This window comes from Morone saxatilis, unplaced genomic scaffold (assembly GCF_004916995.1).
Source record: "Morone saxatilis isolate NCDOM2014 unplaced genomic scaffold, NCSU_SB_2.0 Contig20, whole genome shotgun sequence".
Taxonomy (NCBI): domain Eukaryota; kingdom Metazoa; phylum Chordata; class Actinopteri; family Moronidae; genus Morone; species Morone saxatilis.
In genome coordinates this window covers 8,681,230-8,693,626 of record NW_023339763.1, presented here as the reverse complement: position 1 = coordinate 8,693,626, position 12,397 = coordinate 8,681,230, and positions in this window count along the sequence as shown.

Sequence of the window (12,397 nt, the reverse complement as noted above, 5' to 3'; positions counted from 1 at the left end):
TGATGTTCTGTCAGTCACATGCTAACCTACCATCGACCCTCAGTGGAGATTCAGTCAGCATAAAGTACTGTACCTTCAGAATAGAATACAATACATTTCAGTATGTTTTCATTCAAGTAGAGTTCTTTCCTTTATGTACATGAAAACTATTTTGGTTATGTAACAGCTCAATAAAACAGGTTGTGGACTGAAATGCATTCGGTTCAGTAACTTGCTGGCAGTCAGAACTGGCAACCAAGTCCAAAGGAGCAAAGCACGGAGGCAGAATGTCCAAAAAAGGCCAGCAGGAATAATATAACAAGAGGGCTGGACCACTACAGCGGCAATGGCACCACAGACAATTTGGCAGAGAGCAATGCCTCATGGGCAGGGTTAAGGAGATGTTGCAGTTTTTCTCCATTCATAACTCCAAAAGCATTCAGTTAAGTTTTAGTGATTTCTAAGTCTCATAATAATTCTCTTTACTTATAGCTCCACTACCACACAGACAGGTTTGCGAAACATTTAAGTAGTCTGCTCACAATATTGTCATACTTGTTCCCAGTGAAGAGAGAAATATGTCTGGTCTTTACTAATTAACTGTGAGAAAATATGCAGAGGTTCAAATTGTGAAACCACATGTACCGTAAATGACCTGGAATCACAGGGAGTAGGAAATGAAGCTGTGTTGTAGGTTGTGTTGTGTTGTGTTGTGTGTGAATGACTCAAATATTTTATTAACAGTAAGTTATAACTGCAGGTGTGACCTTGTGATTTGATGGTACGTGTTGAAAAAGAAGGTATTTTGTCTTTTTCCTGTCTGACCAGTCGACCCAGCGTTTTGAGAACACAACACGTTTAGGGGCATTTCAATCAGGAGATTTAATTTTTTAATAAACAAATAGACTGATGTCTGCACATTGAAGATGAGAATGCTAGAAGTATTTAGCGATTAGACCCCATCGTGATGTCATCGTATTTGAAGGGGTTGGTGAACCCGTCATTTGTATAGGAAATCTGCTGATGGAGTCTAGACACTGGTGGTAAAGGAATGGAGAGAATGCTGAAGATCTGGATGTGATAAGAAGTGGACTTCTGATGAGCTCAACCTGGACACTGGATTTGATGAACTGGAGGTGAATGTGGCAGCGAAGGGTCACAACAATTTCGCACTGAAATGACAGCTGAAAGCAGCAGAGAGGAGAACAGATTTAAAGTTTGACAGCAGCAACATGATTGGCTGGAGGAGATTGTGGCTAAATCTGATTGGATTAAGTGAAAGAGTAAACATCACTCATAGCTGATTAGAAAGGAAAATGATATAATTATGAATGGATAAGGCTTAATGAGAAGCTCTTTCTGATTGAAGTTACACTGAGCTTCATTTGTTATTGAAGGTGGTGTTTTTATTATACATTCAAAACTTTCCTTTTTGTTCTAGCAATACATTAAAACAATGGAGAAAAGTTGTTGTTGCCATGATAGTTTAGGGGACAAGGTTAAGGATTAAAGAAATAAAATATATATGTCCATATCATGTTATACAATAATTTATCCTGTGCTGCTCCTTGTCAACCATATTTAGTTAATTATATATATTTTTATGCCTGGGCATGAGATTAGTTGAGGAGTTTTTAAAGTTACAGTAAAAATGAAGTAATATCGCTTCTTGTTCTTAAAAGTAATGTGTTCTCTGTTTGTTTGCTATAAATTTGCTATAATTGCCTTTTTTGCATCTTGCCCCACAGCAAATAATAGTTTTTAAAAACATTTTTTTAATTGACATGCATGAAGAAATTATAGAAACCGAAAACTGCAGAAAAAGGTAGTTCAGTGGCCTGGGGACCATACACTGAATCTATCACCTTTAATGGAAGTTAATTGGCACTTTGAATTAATAAAATTCTGATTATGTTGACAGACACACATCTGTTTAAACATTTGGTTGCCCAGCATATCTGTGAAACACAATTTGCCTCGTTTACCTAATTGAATTTCAGTCAGTGTGAGCCTTTCCTCTCAGAACAAAACACTAACTTATGAAAAATTCAAATGCAGAATTTTGGCTTTGAGACATAATTTAGAACAGAAAAGGGAGCAGAGGGCTGGAGGCTTGTGCAGAAATAAGGGGGAAAGAGAGATTTGTCAGTGGTCAGGTTTGGAATACAACAATGATTTATTTAGTGCCAAAAAGATCATACACGTGGCCAGTTTCAGAATGAATAATCGCTGGCACCCAAGGCACATTACAGCCTGGCTGTGCGTGTGCCTGGACAATGTGGTAATAATAATGTAGTAGAAAATGAGACTTGATCTCAAAATTGTCACCTGTAAGAAATAATGTTTGTTCTTGTTTGTTATGAGTTTGACATCATGAACAAACATAAAATCTGTTTCATTCATTCATATTAAATAAATAATAAGCTATTTTGTGTGTGGTTATTTCTCTATGAAATCAGCGGGGAACTGGAACAATTTGGGCCAATGAGTGCCAACAGTCAGTGCTTTTAAGCTAAATTTTACATAGCTACACAACATGTTTGTCTCAAAAGATATTTAAATTATTTAAATTATTTGGACAGAACATGGTGTCGAGCCTCTGGCAAATGTTAATGTTAATGTAAATGTAGATTGCAAAACAAGGCTCCAATGTCACCAGGATGATATGACAGCACAACAGGTTTGTCTGACTTCTAAATGAAAAAAAATATGCTGATTAGTCTATGACATGGATAGTTATCCTTACAGTGGAATCACTACAGTAGCTTAATATCTCACATACAGTAGCCTATATAAGAAAAGAGAAGACAATGCTTGGTTGTTTGTTCATTCAATCTTTTGCTTGTTGTTTAATAATTCTAAACATGCTGATATAGGTTCTTTTTTGCCTTTGTTTATTTGCCTTTGTTGCTTGTATTTTATTAAAGTTCATTGGATCACACATCTTATTCAAAGCTGGATTACAATCAGGCAACTGCCTCTAGGCCCCAGACGCATGAAGGCTCCAGGGTCAATGTGCAGCAGCTACTTTGTGAAAATTTGATTAATTGTAATGTAATGTGTTATTATATAATTGTTAATATTGGATGCACAACTAAAGCACAAAAAAAGTTAAATAGAACAAATAAATAAACTGAAATGATAGTTGCATAAAGGTGACATCTGCATTATAACATAATCTTGAGGCCCTTACTTGCAGTAAGGTTAGTTTATATCGTGCTTATATTCCTAAATAACTTTCGAGTTAATTAAGTCACATAATATATTTCTTTGTATTTATAACAAACACATGCACAATGCAGAGGCAATGCAGAAAAATGGGGGGTAATATTTGCCCACAACAAATGTTTGCCCTCAGGGTTGATCTGGACCTGATCCCATTAGAGTTCTCTTTTTCACAACCTGTCAAATGTAAGTCCAATATTCACTGGTCTGGTGTGATCTGACAGTTCCACAGAAGAATATCAGGGTTAGCTTGGTGGGGGAGTTATATATGAACCAGAACCACCATTGTTGTGATGTGTCAGTTTAAAATGCCTAAAACTGTCTGAGAGGTACATGGAGTAGTAGACTATAGGATGTTGAGCTGACTGGAAATATAGAAACACTTTCTGGCACTATCCTATAAAAACTCTGTTACTTTTTGTAGACACACACATCTTAAAGAATATTAAATTAAATACAATGAGGAGAGTCAGTGTGACAGTGATGCTGAGAAAGACCACCTACTAAATTTAGCAATCATATTGTCTGTGAGATAAGTCTATGTCTTTGTGTCTGACAATCTCTCTCTCTTTCTCTCTTTCTCTCTTTCTCTCCCTCACTCTAACAAAACGTCATAACTTCCCAAGTGGGGGGAGATATTTCATGGTTTTGAACAGCTCTTTCACTGCCCCTTTCCTTCTTCCTTTCTTCCTTCGCTCTTTGAGTCAGACTTGAGCACAAAAAAGGGGGAGAAAGAGAGAGCGTAAGAGACATATAGATTTAAATGCCAAAAAAAACACACCGACTGTCTATTCAATCTAAAAGGACTGTCTCTGTGCAGTTTTGTGTACTTCTGTTTAGGGAATGCTTCTCAAGTGTGGACAAAAAGTTGCATGTATTTATATATATAAGTCTGAATGTGTATTTAGTGACAGACAGCCAGCAACCAACCAAACATTGCAACACCTCCCCCTGCTGGATCTACTGCAGTGAGATGAGCAGACGAATAATGGAGGTGCTCTCTGTCTATCTCTCCCACTATCTCTCCTACTCTTTCAGTCTTTTACTCTCTTAACCTCCTAAGCTTTCTGTCTCTTCTTTTTCTACAGGGCAAGGTTCTATCTATCTATCTATCTCATCTACTATTACATCATCTATCTGTCTGTCTGTCTGTCTGTCTGTCTGTCTGTCTGTCTGTCTGTCTGTCTGTCTGTCTGTCTGTCTGTCTGTCTATCTATCTATCTATCACCTTCTCTCTGTCGTTGTTTACATAGTAGGCAGGGTCAGAATGCCAGATGACACAATGTGAAACAATAAGGGGTGGATGAAGAGGGAAAATGCATCGCCTGAGGGTGGAACAAATGTCAATATTAACAAATTACATCAGCATTAGCAGTGTGTGTGTGTGTAGGTGTGTGTGTGTGTGTGAGAGAGAGAGAGAGTAGTGTAGAGGGGGTTACACACAAATAACAAGTGATGAAGTGACAAGTGTTCCTTGCAGATTTTTAAATATGTGCCAGTGTTTATGGTAAACACGCAATTATATACTAAATCAAACTATGATGGATATTGGATTTATTTGCCTTCAAGGTGACTGCGTGTGTGTGTATGTATATATGAAGCCTGTCTGTCCATGTACAGTATGCACAGCATGCACACACATCACAGTATGTTCTGGGTGCTGTCCTGTTTCTCTTCTTTCTAAAACATGACAGAGACATGACAAGTGATTTAAAAGTCATGTTTGTTTGCAGGGTTTTTATGAGGGAGAAAGCCTCAGACACACCCTCATGTAATATGCAAATATTGCCGAAAAAACAACAGTGGTACATCTGTATTTTATGACAGCAGGACATGTTTTTCCAATCTTTCCCTTTACTGCATTTTGAAATCTCTGAATTTCTAATGGCACCATACTGCACAAGACCAAAGTCAGGGAGAAATGTGTATCCCCAGTCAAGCGAATGACCCACCTGCTTTGTAATTAATGAACAATTGGTGTATAACAATGTTGACGTCCAGTCCTTTCAGTCTTTCCACCCTCAGTCTTTTTTACTAAGAAATACCATGCCATTTCTGCGGTATAAAAAGTAGTTTGGTTTGGAGAGGATTCTGCTAGGACAGGATAAGGTTCGTGTACAGAGGGATGATTGGAGGTCAAGTAGAGGGATGAAGGGGGACGAGGAGAGGGATGAAGGGGGTTGAGGAGAGGGATGAAAAGGGGTCAAGGAGAGGGATGAAGGGGGTCGATTGCATGAGGATGAACAGGAGCCGATTAGATTCCTGATGTGGCTGGAGTGAGTAGGACTCCAGGGGGACAAGACTTATGGTGGGGGCACGTCTCAATAAGCTTACAGTTTCATCATCCCCCTGTGGTTCCTATAATAAAAGAAAGAGAAAATAAGAATTACTTGGATGGAAATATTAACCTTAACAAACATGTCTGATAGTGAGAGGAAACCAGAGCAACCAGGGGAAATCAGCGTGAACATGGAAATAATATGCAAACTCCACACAGAAAGCACCCAGGTTCAAACCCAGGGCCTTCTTGCTGTGAGGCCCCCATACTGCCTGCTGAGAAGGGAGAGAGGAGAAGAACAGGCTATGGGGGGAAGGGTCGTAGGAACTGGGACAAACTGGAGAGAGGGGTTAGACACACTTATATAGGTATGCACATGGTAATTGGATTAATGAGGCTCAGGTTATTGTATTAGTGAGAGAGGCATGTTCCTGAATCTTAGTTATAATGACTTTAGTGGAACAACTTCATTCATTTGGACACATCTCAGTCATACATCAGGTTGACAGGTTAAACGTCTTTCTTACAAATCTATCTCAACTCGCTAACACTTAGCTCATACAGCCAATCTGACTGTCTAAAAGACGTATGATAGATGAAATGCATTTATAGAATTATGATACAATATTTATATTTTACTGCATGAATTAACCATGTTTGATTCTTGTTTAGAGAATAGTGAAAAAAAGTTCTTGTTCAATGATACCTTTCCCTTTCAAGTCTTACATCAAGCCGAGTCATAAGGCAGTTGAGTGTCAAGTCCAAGTCAAAACTCAAGTCTATAGCTCTGCTTTGTAGTAAACCTAATATTAATATTTTTCACATTTATCCTTGTCATGTCCCTGGTTCCTGTCTTACCCTGCACACAATCTCTTTTGACTACACAACTGCCATTTGGCCTGTTTAGAAGCACACTGGAAGAGAGCACTATATGTCTTGATTTGTTTCTAGTCTGAACAGGATCCATTTGCCTTCCCCACTATTTGCATTTAACCTGCTAACTGTTGATGGATGCTTTAGCATCCCATGCATTCCTGGGGAGGTGATGTGAGATATGTGTCGATTCAGTGTACACAGCCCATCAAGGCTTGATTTATGGTTCGACACAGTGCAGTATGTGCTGTCTACCATGCACAGAGCAGTAGATTGAAAGCCAAAGACACATCTAAAGATAAAAGGCTCTGAACATTGTGTGGCATTAGGTGAAAATATGACAACAGAAACAGAACAGAGATGCATACTCTGGTTTTCTTGAGCTGATTCTTCTCATAACTGCATTGCAAAAGCATGATATATCTTAACTATACATCCGATTAATGTTCCACACTGTGCTTCCTTGGTCACACACCATGTTATCCTGTAAGTTCTTTATTGATTTATGCTCCTGAGACTGGAAGAGCACTGGCCTCTAGAGGAAATCATATTTTGTAACCTGTACAAGCCAATACATTTTTTAAGGTTACAGCCAGCACAGTGTTATACTTTCAGGAAGTCAGTTTTGCAGGGTAACTCCCAGTTGAAAACAGGGCAAAGCTCTTTCTCCAAAGTCCATGGTGCAATTATCTGGGATAAGAAAATGTAATAGGAAGTAAAAAAAGGGGAAAACTTATGGTCTTGTGATTGAATTCGATACTTGTGCCCTTTGAGTGGCGATTTTTCCTCCCAGAATAGATGGTTTCAAAGGGGCATGTCATGGTAACAAGATATGATTAAATGGAAATGTGTGGCTGAGCAGAAGTGTGCTTCATAGCCTTTTCAACTGCAGAGCTTGCTAGTGATATGCATAGCAACTATTGGTTTTGACAAAGAACATCCGGAAGGCCTTGGAGAGAGAAGGAAAAGTGGGAGGGTTGGGAACAGACAGAGAAAAAGGAAAAGAGAGAGGGAGGGTAAAAGAATATTACAAGAAGAGAGGAATGATCCCTTTTGAATCCCTGAAGGGGGAAACCGTGCTCAGGTTGAACAGGGCAAGGCAAAGACGAACCAGGTGATGCTTGCGCTTGACTGTGGTAAACGTGGGTTTACACTGTGATTTATAGCAGTGACACGCAGCTTTAGGCGGGACATACACAAGCCCACGCACATTCACACACATATGCGCATGAAGCACATATGAGGATGGTATGTACACACAGGCACTCACACACAGAAAACACTCAACATAGATACTAAATCACACCATGTTACTTGCAATGGTGAAGCTATAAATCTATTATGTTCCTCAGCTCTATACATACCTATGGGCAAATGTCTGTTCGCCTGGTGCTCAACAGGCCTTCTGGCTGTGACAGGTGCAGTACTGTAGCTGCATTGGGTCAATACTGAACATGCCTACTGGAGCTTACATTAATACAAGACAGCTGACAGCACACACATTCTGATAATACCCTGTAAAGAAAATCATTTCCAAATAGAAAATAGCTCCAAATAGCCCCATGCTGAACCATGCAAACATATTGTCCACGTTGGATCCATGAGTATTTATGCTTTGACCTTCAAGAATTAGGCAGTGTTTACTGTCTGTGTAGCCAACTAGCTTACTGCAGCAAAACTCAAGCCAGGGCCATTGTTTGGAATAAAATAATTCAAAAACCGCAAACGGGTCGAATTTGTTCCACATAAATCCAGTTGTATTACCACAAAGAGTGGATTGTGTGGTGCAGATATGGTCACTGAATGCACAAGCACCACCTTACTGCTGTAAAGAAGGAGAAAGTGCATTGCAAATATAAGTTATATACATAACTGTAATGAGTGCACCTATTTAGTTGGTGCAGCTTGAGAGATTTTGCATACTACAGTTATCAAATGTAATTATTAGAATTCCATTATTTTATCAAATCAACAACACTCATTGTGCTTCAGCAGTGGTCCGAATATAACAAGGGGCTCCACATGCTTCTATAATGTCTATGTCTGTGACTCTTATTAACTGGTGGAGTTGAAGTGATATTTCTGTAAGCACTATAGGAAAACTAGTTAATTCCACATGAAAGCCCTCACTTGCAATTTAATGGAACAGGATGCATTTGGTGATGTAAGCCAAACAAATTACCCCTCTGTTGTCTGGTATTAAATATAACCACGGATTGCAACAAGCTTAAGACCTCTCATGATCCAGGATGCTTGGCTGGCAAGTGGAAAGCACACAAATGTAATCCAATGATGGTAAAACAGCAACTTTTAATTATGTTACATAACTGACATTATATAAGGCAACCCTACAGACAAATTGAATGTGTATTCCACGAAAAAGGAAAGCAATTTCGTAGATGATAAAGCTTTTGTCTTATTAAAGTCCAGCATATATATTTAGAGGTGGTAGTGGACAAGGTGATTTGGAAAAAGCAGTTTTGTGATTCAAACATCTAAAAAAATAGGAGGATGAGAAGAAACAATCAATGGAAGTCTATGAAGGAAGTAGAGATAAAAGGGAAACAGTCAAAAGGGCAAAGCTGACAAGCACAGAATATGAACAACGATCAACTATAATACGATTATTTTTCATAGCTTCCTTCATGTACCTTACAGTGTCATACTTGATACTATACAAGTGGTTTTACAAGTGCTCTGATTGTTCCTGGGCTTTTCTGTACCCTTCTCTCAACTCATTATCACATTTTTCCCCTTCCTGCACTATTTGTTTTTATCTCTGCCTCCTCCCACATTGGTATACTCCCTTGCCCAATCCCCAACTTCCCCAGTCTTTTACTTCACTCTGGTCTGTAATTACCCTTGTTTTTCCCCCTTTGCCTTCTATTCTGTCTTCCTCCTACTCCCCCTTTTCCTCATTCTGACCTCCTTCTCCGACTTTTTCTGCCTCTGGACCCTCACTCATCGCTGTTGATCATCTCCCTGCATCCTTTAATCTATCATGCTTACCTTTCCATCCAGTTCCTATTCTTTCGCTTCACCTTTAGTTACTTGTACTCTCTGTCTGCGGTACCTCATTTCAATCTTGGCACAAGTTCACTTCTCCTGGAGAGCAGAGTAGCAAAACATCAACTGCCATCAAAACTAATGGGATACTTAAATAGGAGTTCAGTGGTTCAGTGGTTAGACTGACCCTTGGTGTCAACTACAAAACAATAAGAAGAACAATAGAAAGATGGAACAAAAACAGAAATACAACACTATGGAGACGAGGTGTAAGCATCGCTGTAGTCGTAGAAAATTAATGTAAATGTGAATGATTGAAAGGGAGAAGCCAAAAAAAGACATTTGTGTTCTAATTAGAGCTGTGGGAGGAAAGACAATATGCTGATGATATCATGATGGCCTAGAGAATATGTCCCATTCTTATTCTTACAATCACACAGTCTTTCCTCTGGACTGACGTGTCTTGCCTTCGGCTGCTTCCACCATCATTAGCTGATGCCCAGTGTTCTGCAGCGTTCAAACACGACTTAACGACTAGCTCATTTAGATAAACCTGTCACTGTGGTGGCTCTGCAAATGTCGTGTTATATGACTAACATTAGCCTTATTGCAAAAGAATAGCTTGTGGGCTAAAGCCTGCATCGCTCTGCTTCCATGAGCTGGCCTGGCCAAGTTTAGCAAGTCATTTTCTGTATTCTGTGCAACATTATGGCTGCAAATGGTAACATCACCCACGTGGGACTTCTTTTTTTTCGGATACTATTTGCATCTAAGCACATTTGAGGCTGATATTGTCTTTTTACAGAGCTGTTTTTTGTCTTGGTAATTTGTGGAAATCTCATGCCGTGCAACAGTGCCCCTCAGGGAAACACCATCGTCCAATTTGGCTCAAATGAACAAAGCACACTTCTGGAGTTCAGTTTGGGGTTGAACGTCATAGACAGAAAGCAAAGCACAAGAAGGCAATTCAGAAGTGTTTGATGGATGTGATAACTTCACTTCTCACACAGTAGCTACTGTTGCATTTCTTTGATGAAGTAATAATTTGTATAGCAACACAAGCCTAAAGTTTACCATTTAGTAGAGTCATTGAATTTATTCTCACTGCAGCAATGCAGAAATACCTTTATTTTGGTACCATATGTTCTAGTATTTAAAAAAGCACAAATAAACAATAGAAGAAGTTTTTATTTATCTATTAGTATTTATTAATAATAAGCAAACAGATAAAATAAATAACAAGTTGTGCAGCATGTACTGTACAACCCAGATGTTTCCGTTGCCGGTGACCAAAATGGAGCTAAAAGGAGAGTCAGTATTGGAGTTGAATTTGTCAGGTGGAGAGAAATCTGACTTCTGTGTCTGCTGGATGTGTTGACTGATTAGCCATAACTTTATAAGGAAATAATGTGCCAGTGTCAATATTGTTCTTCTGGCTTGTTTGATGTGGTTTCAGTGTAAAAAGTTAATGCACTTACATTACATTCAGTCTTTGAAGTTACAGCACATAGGCAGACATGTACCAAAAAAACTGTAAAGATTTCCTGCTCTTACCAGCCTGTCCTACTGAGTTGCCATAAAAAAGGTTGGCACTTTGTGTCACAACACTCTCAAATTACTGTCTAACATTTTGCTATTATGGATTGGACATTTAAATTTTATTCCAGCTTCTATATAGGAAAAGCTTTTGACAGTGGTTGGATTTCACAATGGAAATGGCAGCCTTGAATAGACCAATCCAATATTGACTCATTAAACCCTGTTGAGGAAAATAAATTACTAATTTGAATTTTTATAAAACAACCACCCTGGAAAAAACCTATTAGGGTGTAGAGAGTTTCTATTGAACATAAACAGTTTGCAGCACTTCTACGGATTGAAAATATTGTTAAAAATAAAAACAATGCTGTCCTTGGGCACAAATCTTTATAACAGTAGCATTTACTTTCAGTGGGTGCAAAATGTAAAGTGATTATATTTTGCTCCAATTGTATTTTTCTTGCTGTTTACGTATTCATTTATTCATTTCAATTGAGGGAGAAAAACAAATCACATATCCTGATACCTGGCCAAATAATCTATGGAGTCTTCCAAAGGATAATTGGGAAAAGACAGCGAGCTGAAAGAGAGTGAGACACTGAAGCAAAGGGACAGAAAAATAAGCAAGCAGAGAGAGAACTAATAGAAATCTCAAGAGATGTGAGTCCTTGTTGTGGTTACTGCTTGGGAATTTAGAGCCTGGAGAATTGGACGGTACTTCAGCTGTGTGTGAGAAAGACTGATGAGAAGGCTCCATCATCGCCATGTGAAGAATGTGAACTTCGATGAGAAATAGAGGTTTGAGAAATGAGAAATCTCAAAGCAAAGGAGCAAAGGATGACAATAGAATTGTTGACCAATGTTCCAGAATCCACCGAAATCCTATGCTTTGAGTATCAAATACTCACTGTAAGGTGGTTCTGAAATGTTTCTGACTTGCTTTTTTGCAAAGGTCATCAGCTTTATTCAGACACAATAGATTCCCATGGCCACTGACAGTCAAAGCAAAGTGGTTTTAAGTTGGATCATTTTGTGTTAAGAAAGGTGATACCTGTTAAGAATTTTTCAGATTTTTTGTGCAGCTATTGATACGTATTGACAGAATGGTAAACTCTTTTGTCAAATGTGGGGATTGGTTGAATTTACATTAATTCTTGCAAAAACAAAAAATTCACGGTAAGAATTTTCAATGCCCCTTTAAATGGAGATCCTAGGGAGGAGACAAGTAAAAATACTGCCTTTCTTAAAAAGAAAAAGAGTGATTGTACATGTGACAATAGCCATTAACACAATGCTTTTGTGATATACTAATGTGTGTCTATGAATGCAGATCAAGAGAAAAACACAGTATATGCATTTTAGGTAGAAACAATTGGAGTACAATTCATTCTGTGCCCCAAAAAAATCTGTGCCTATTGGGGAAAAAGTGACAGACAGAGAGAGAAGGAGGAGGAGAATCAGGCACAGAGAAAGAGAAAAAGCCTTGTCTCTCTGCTC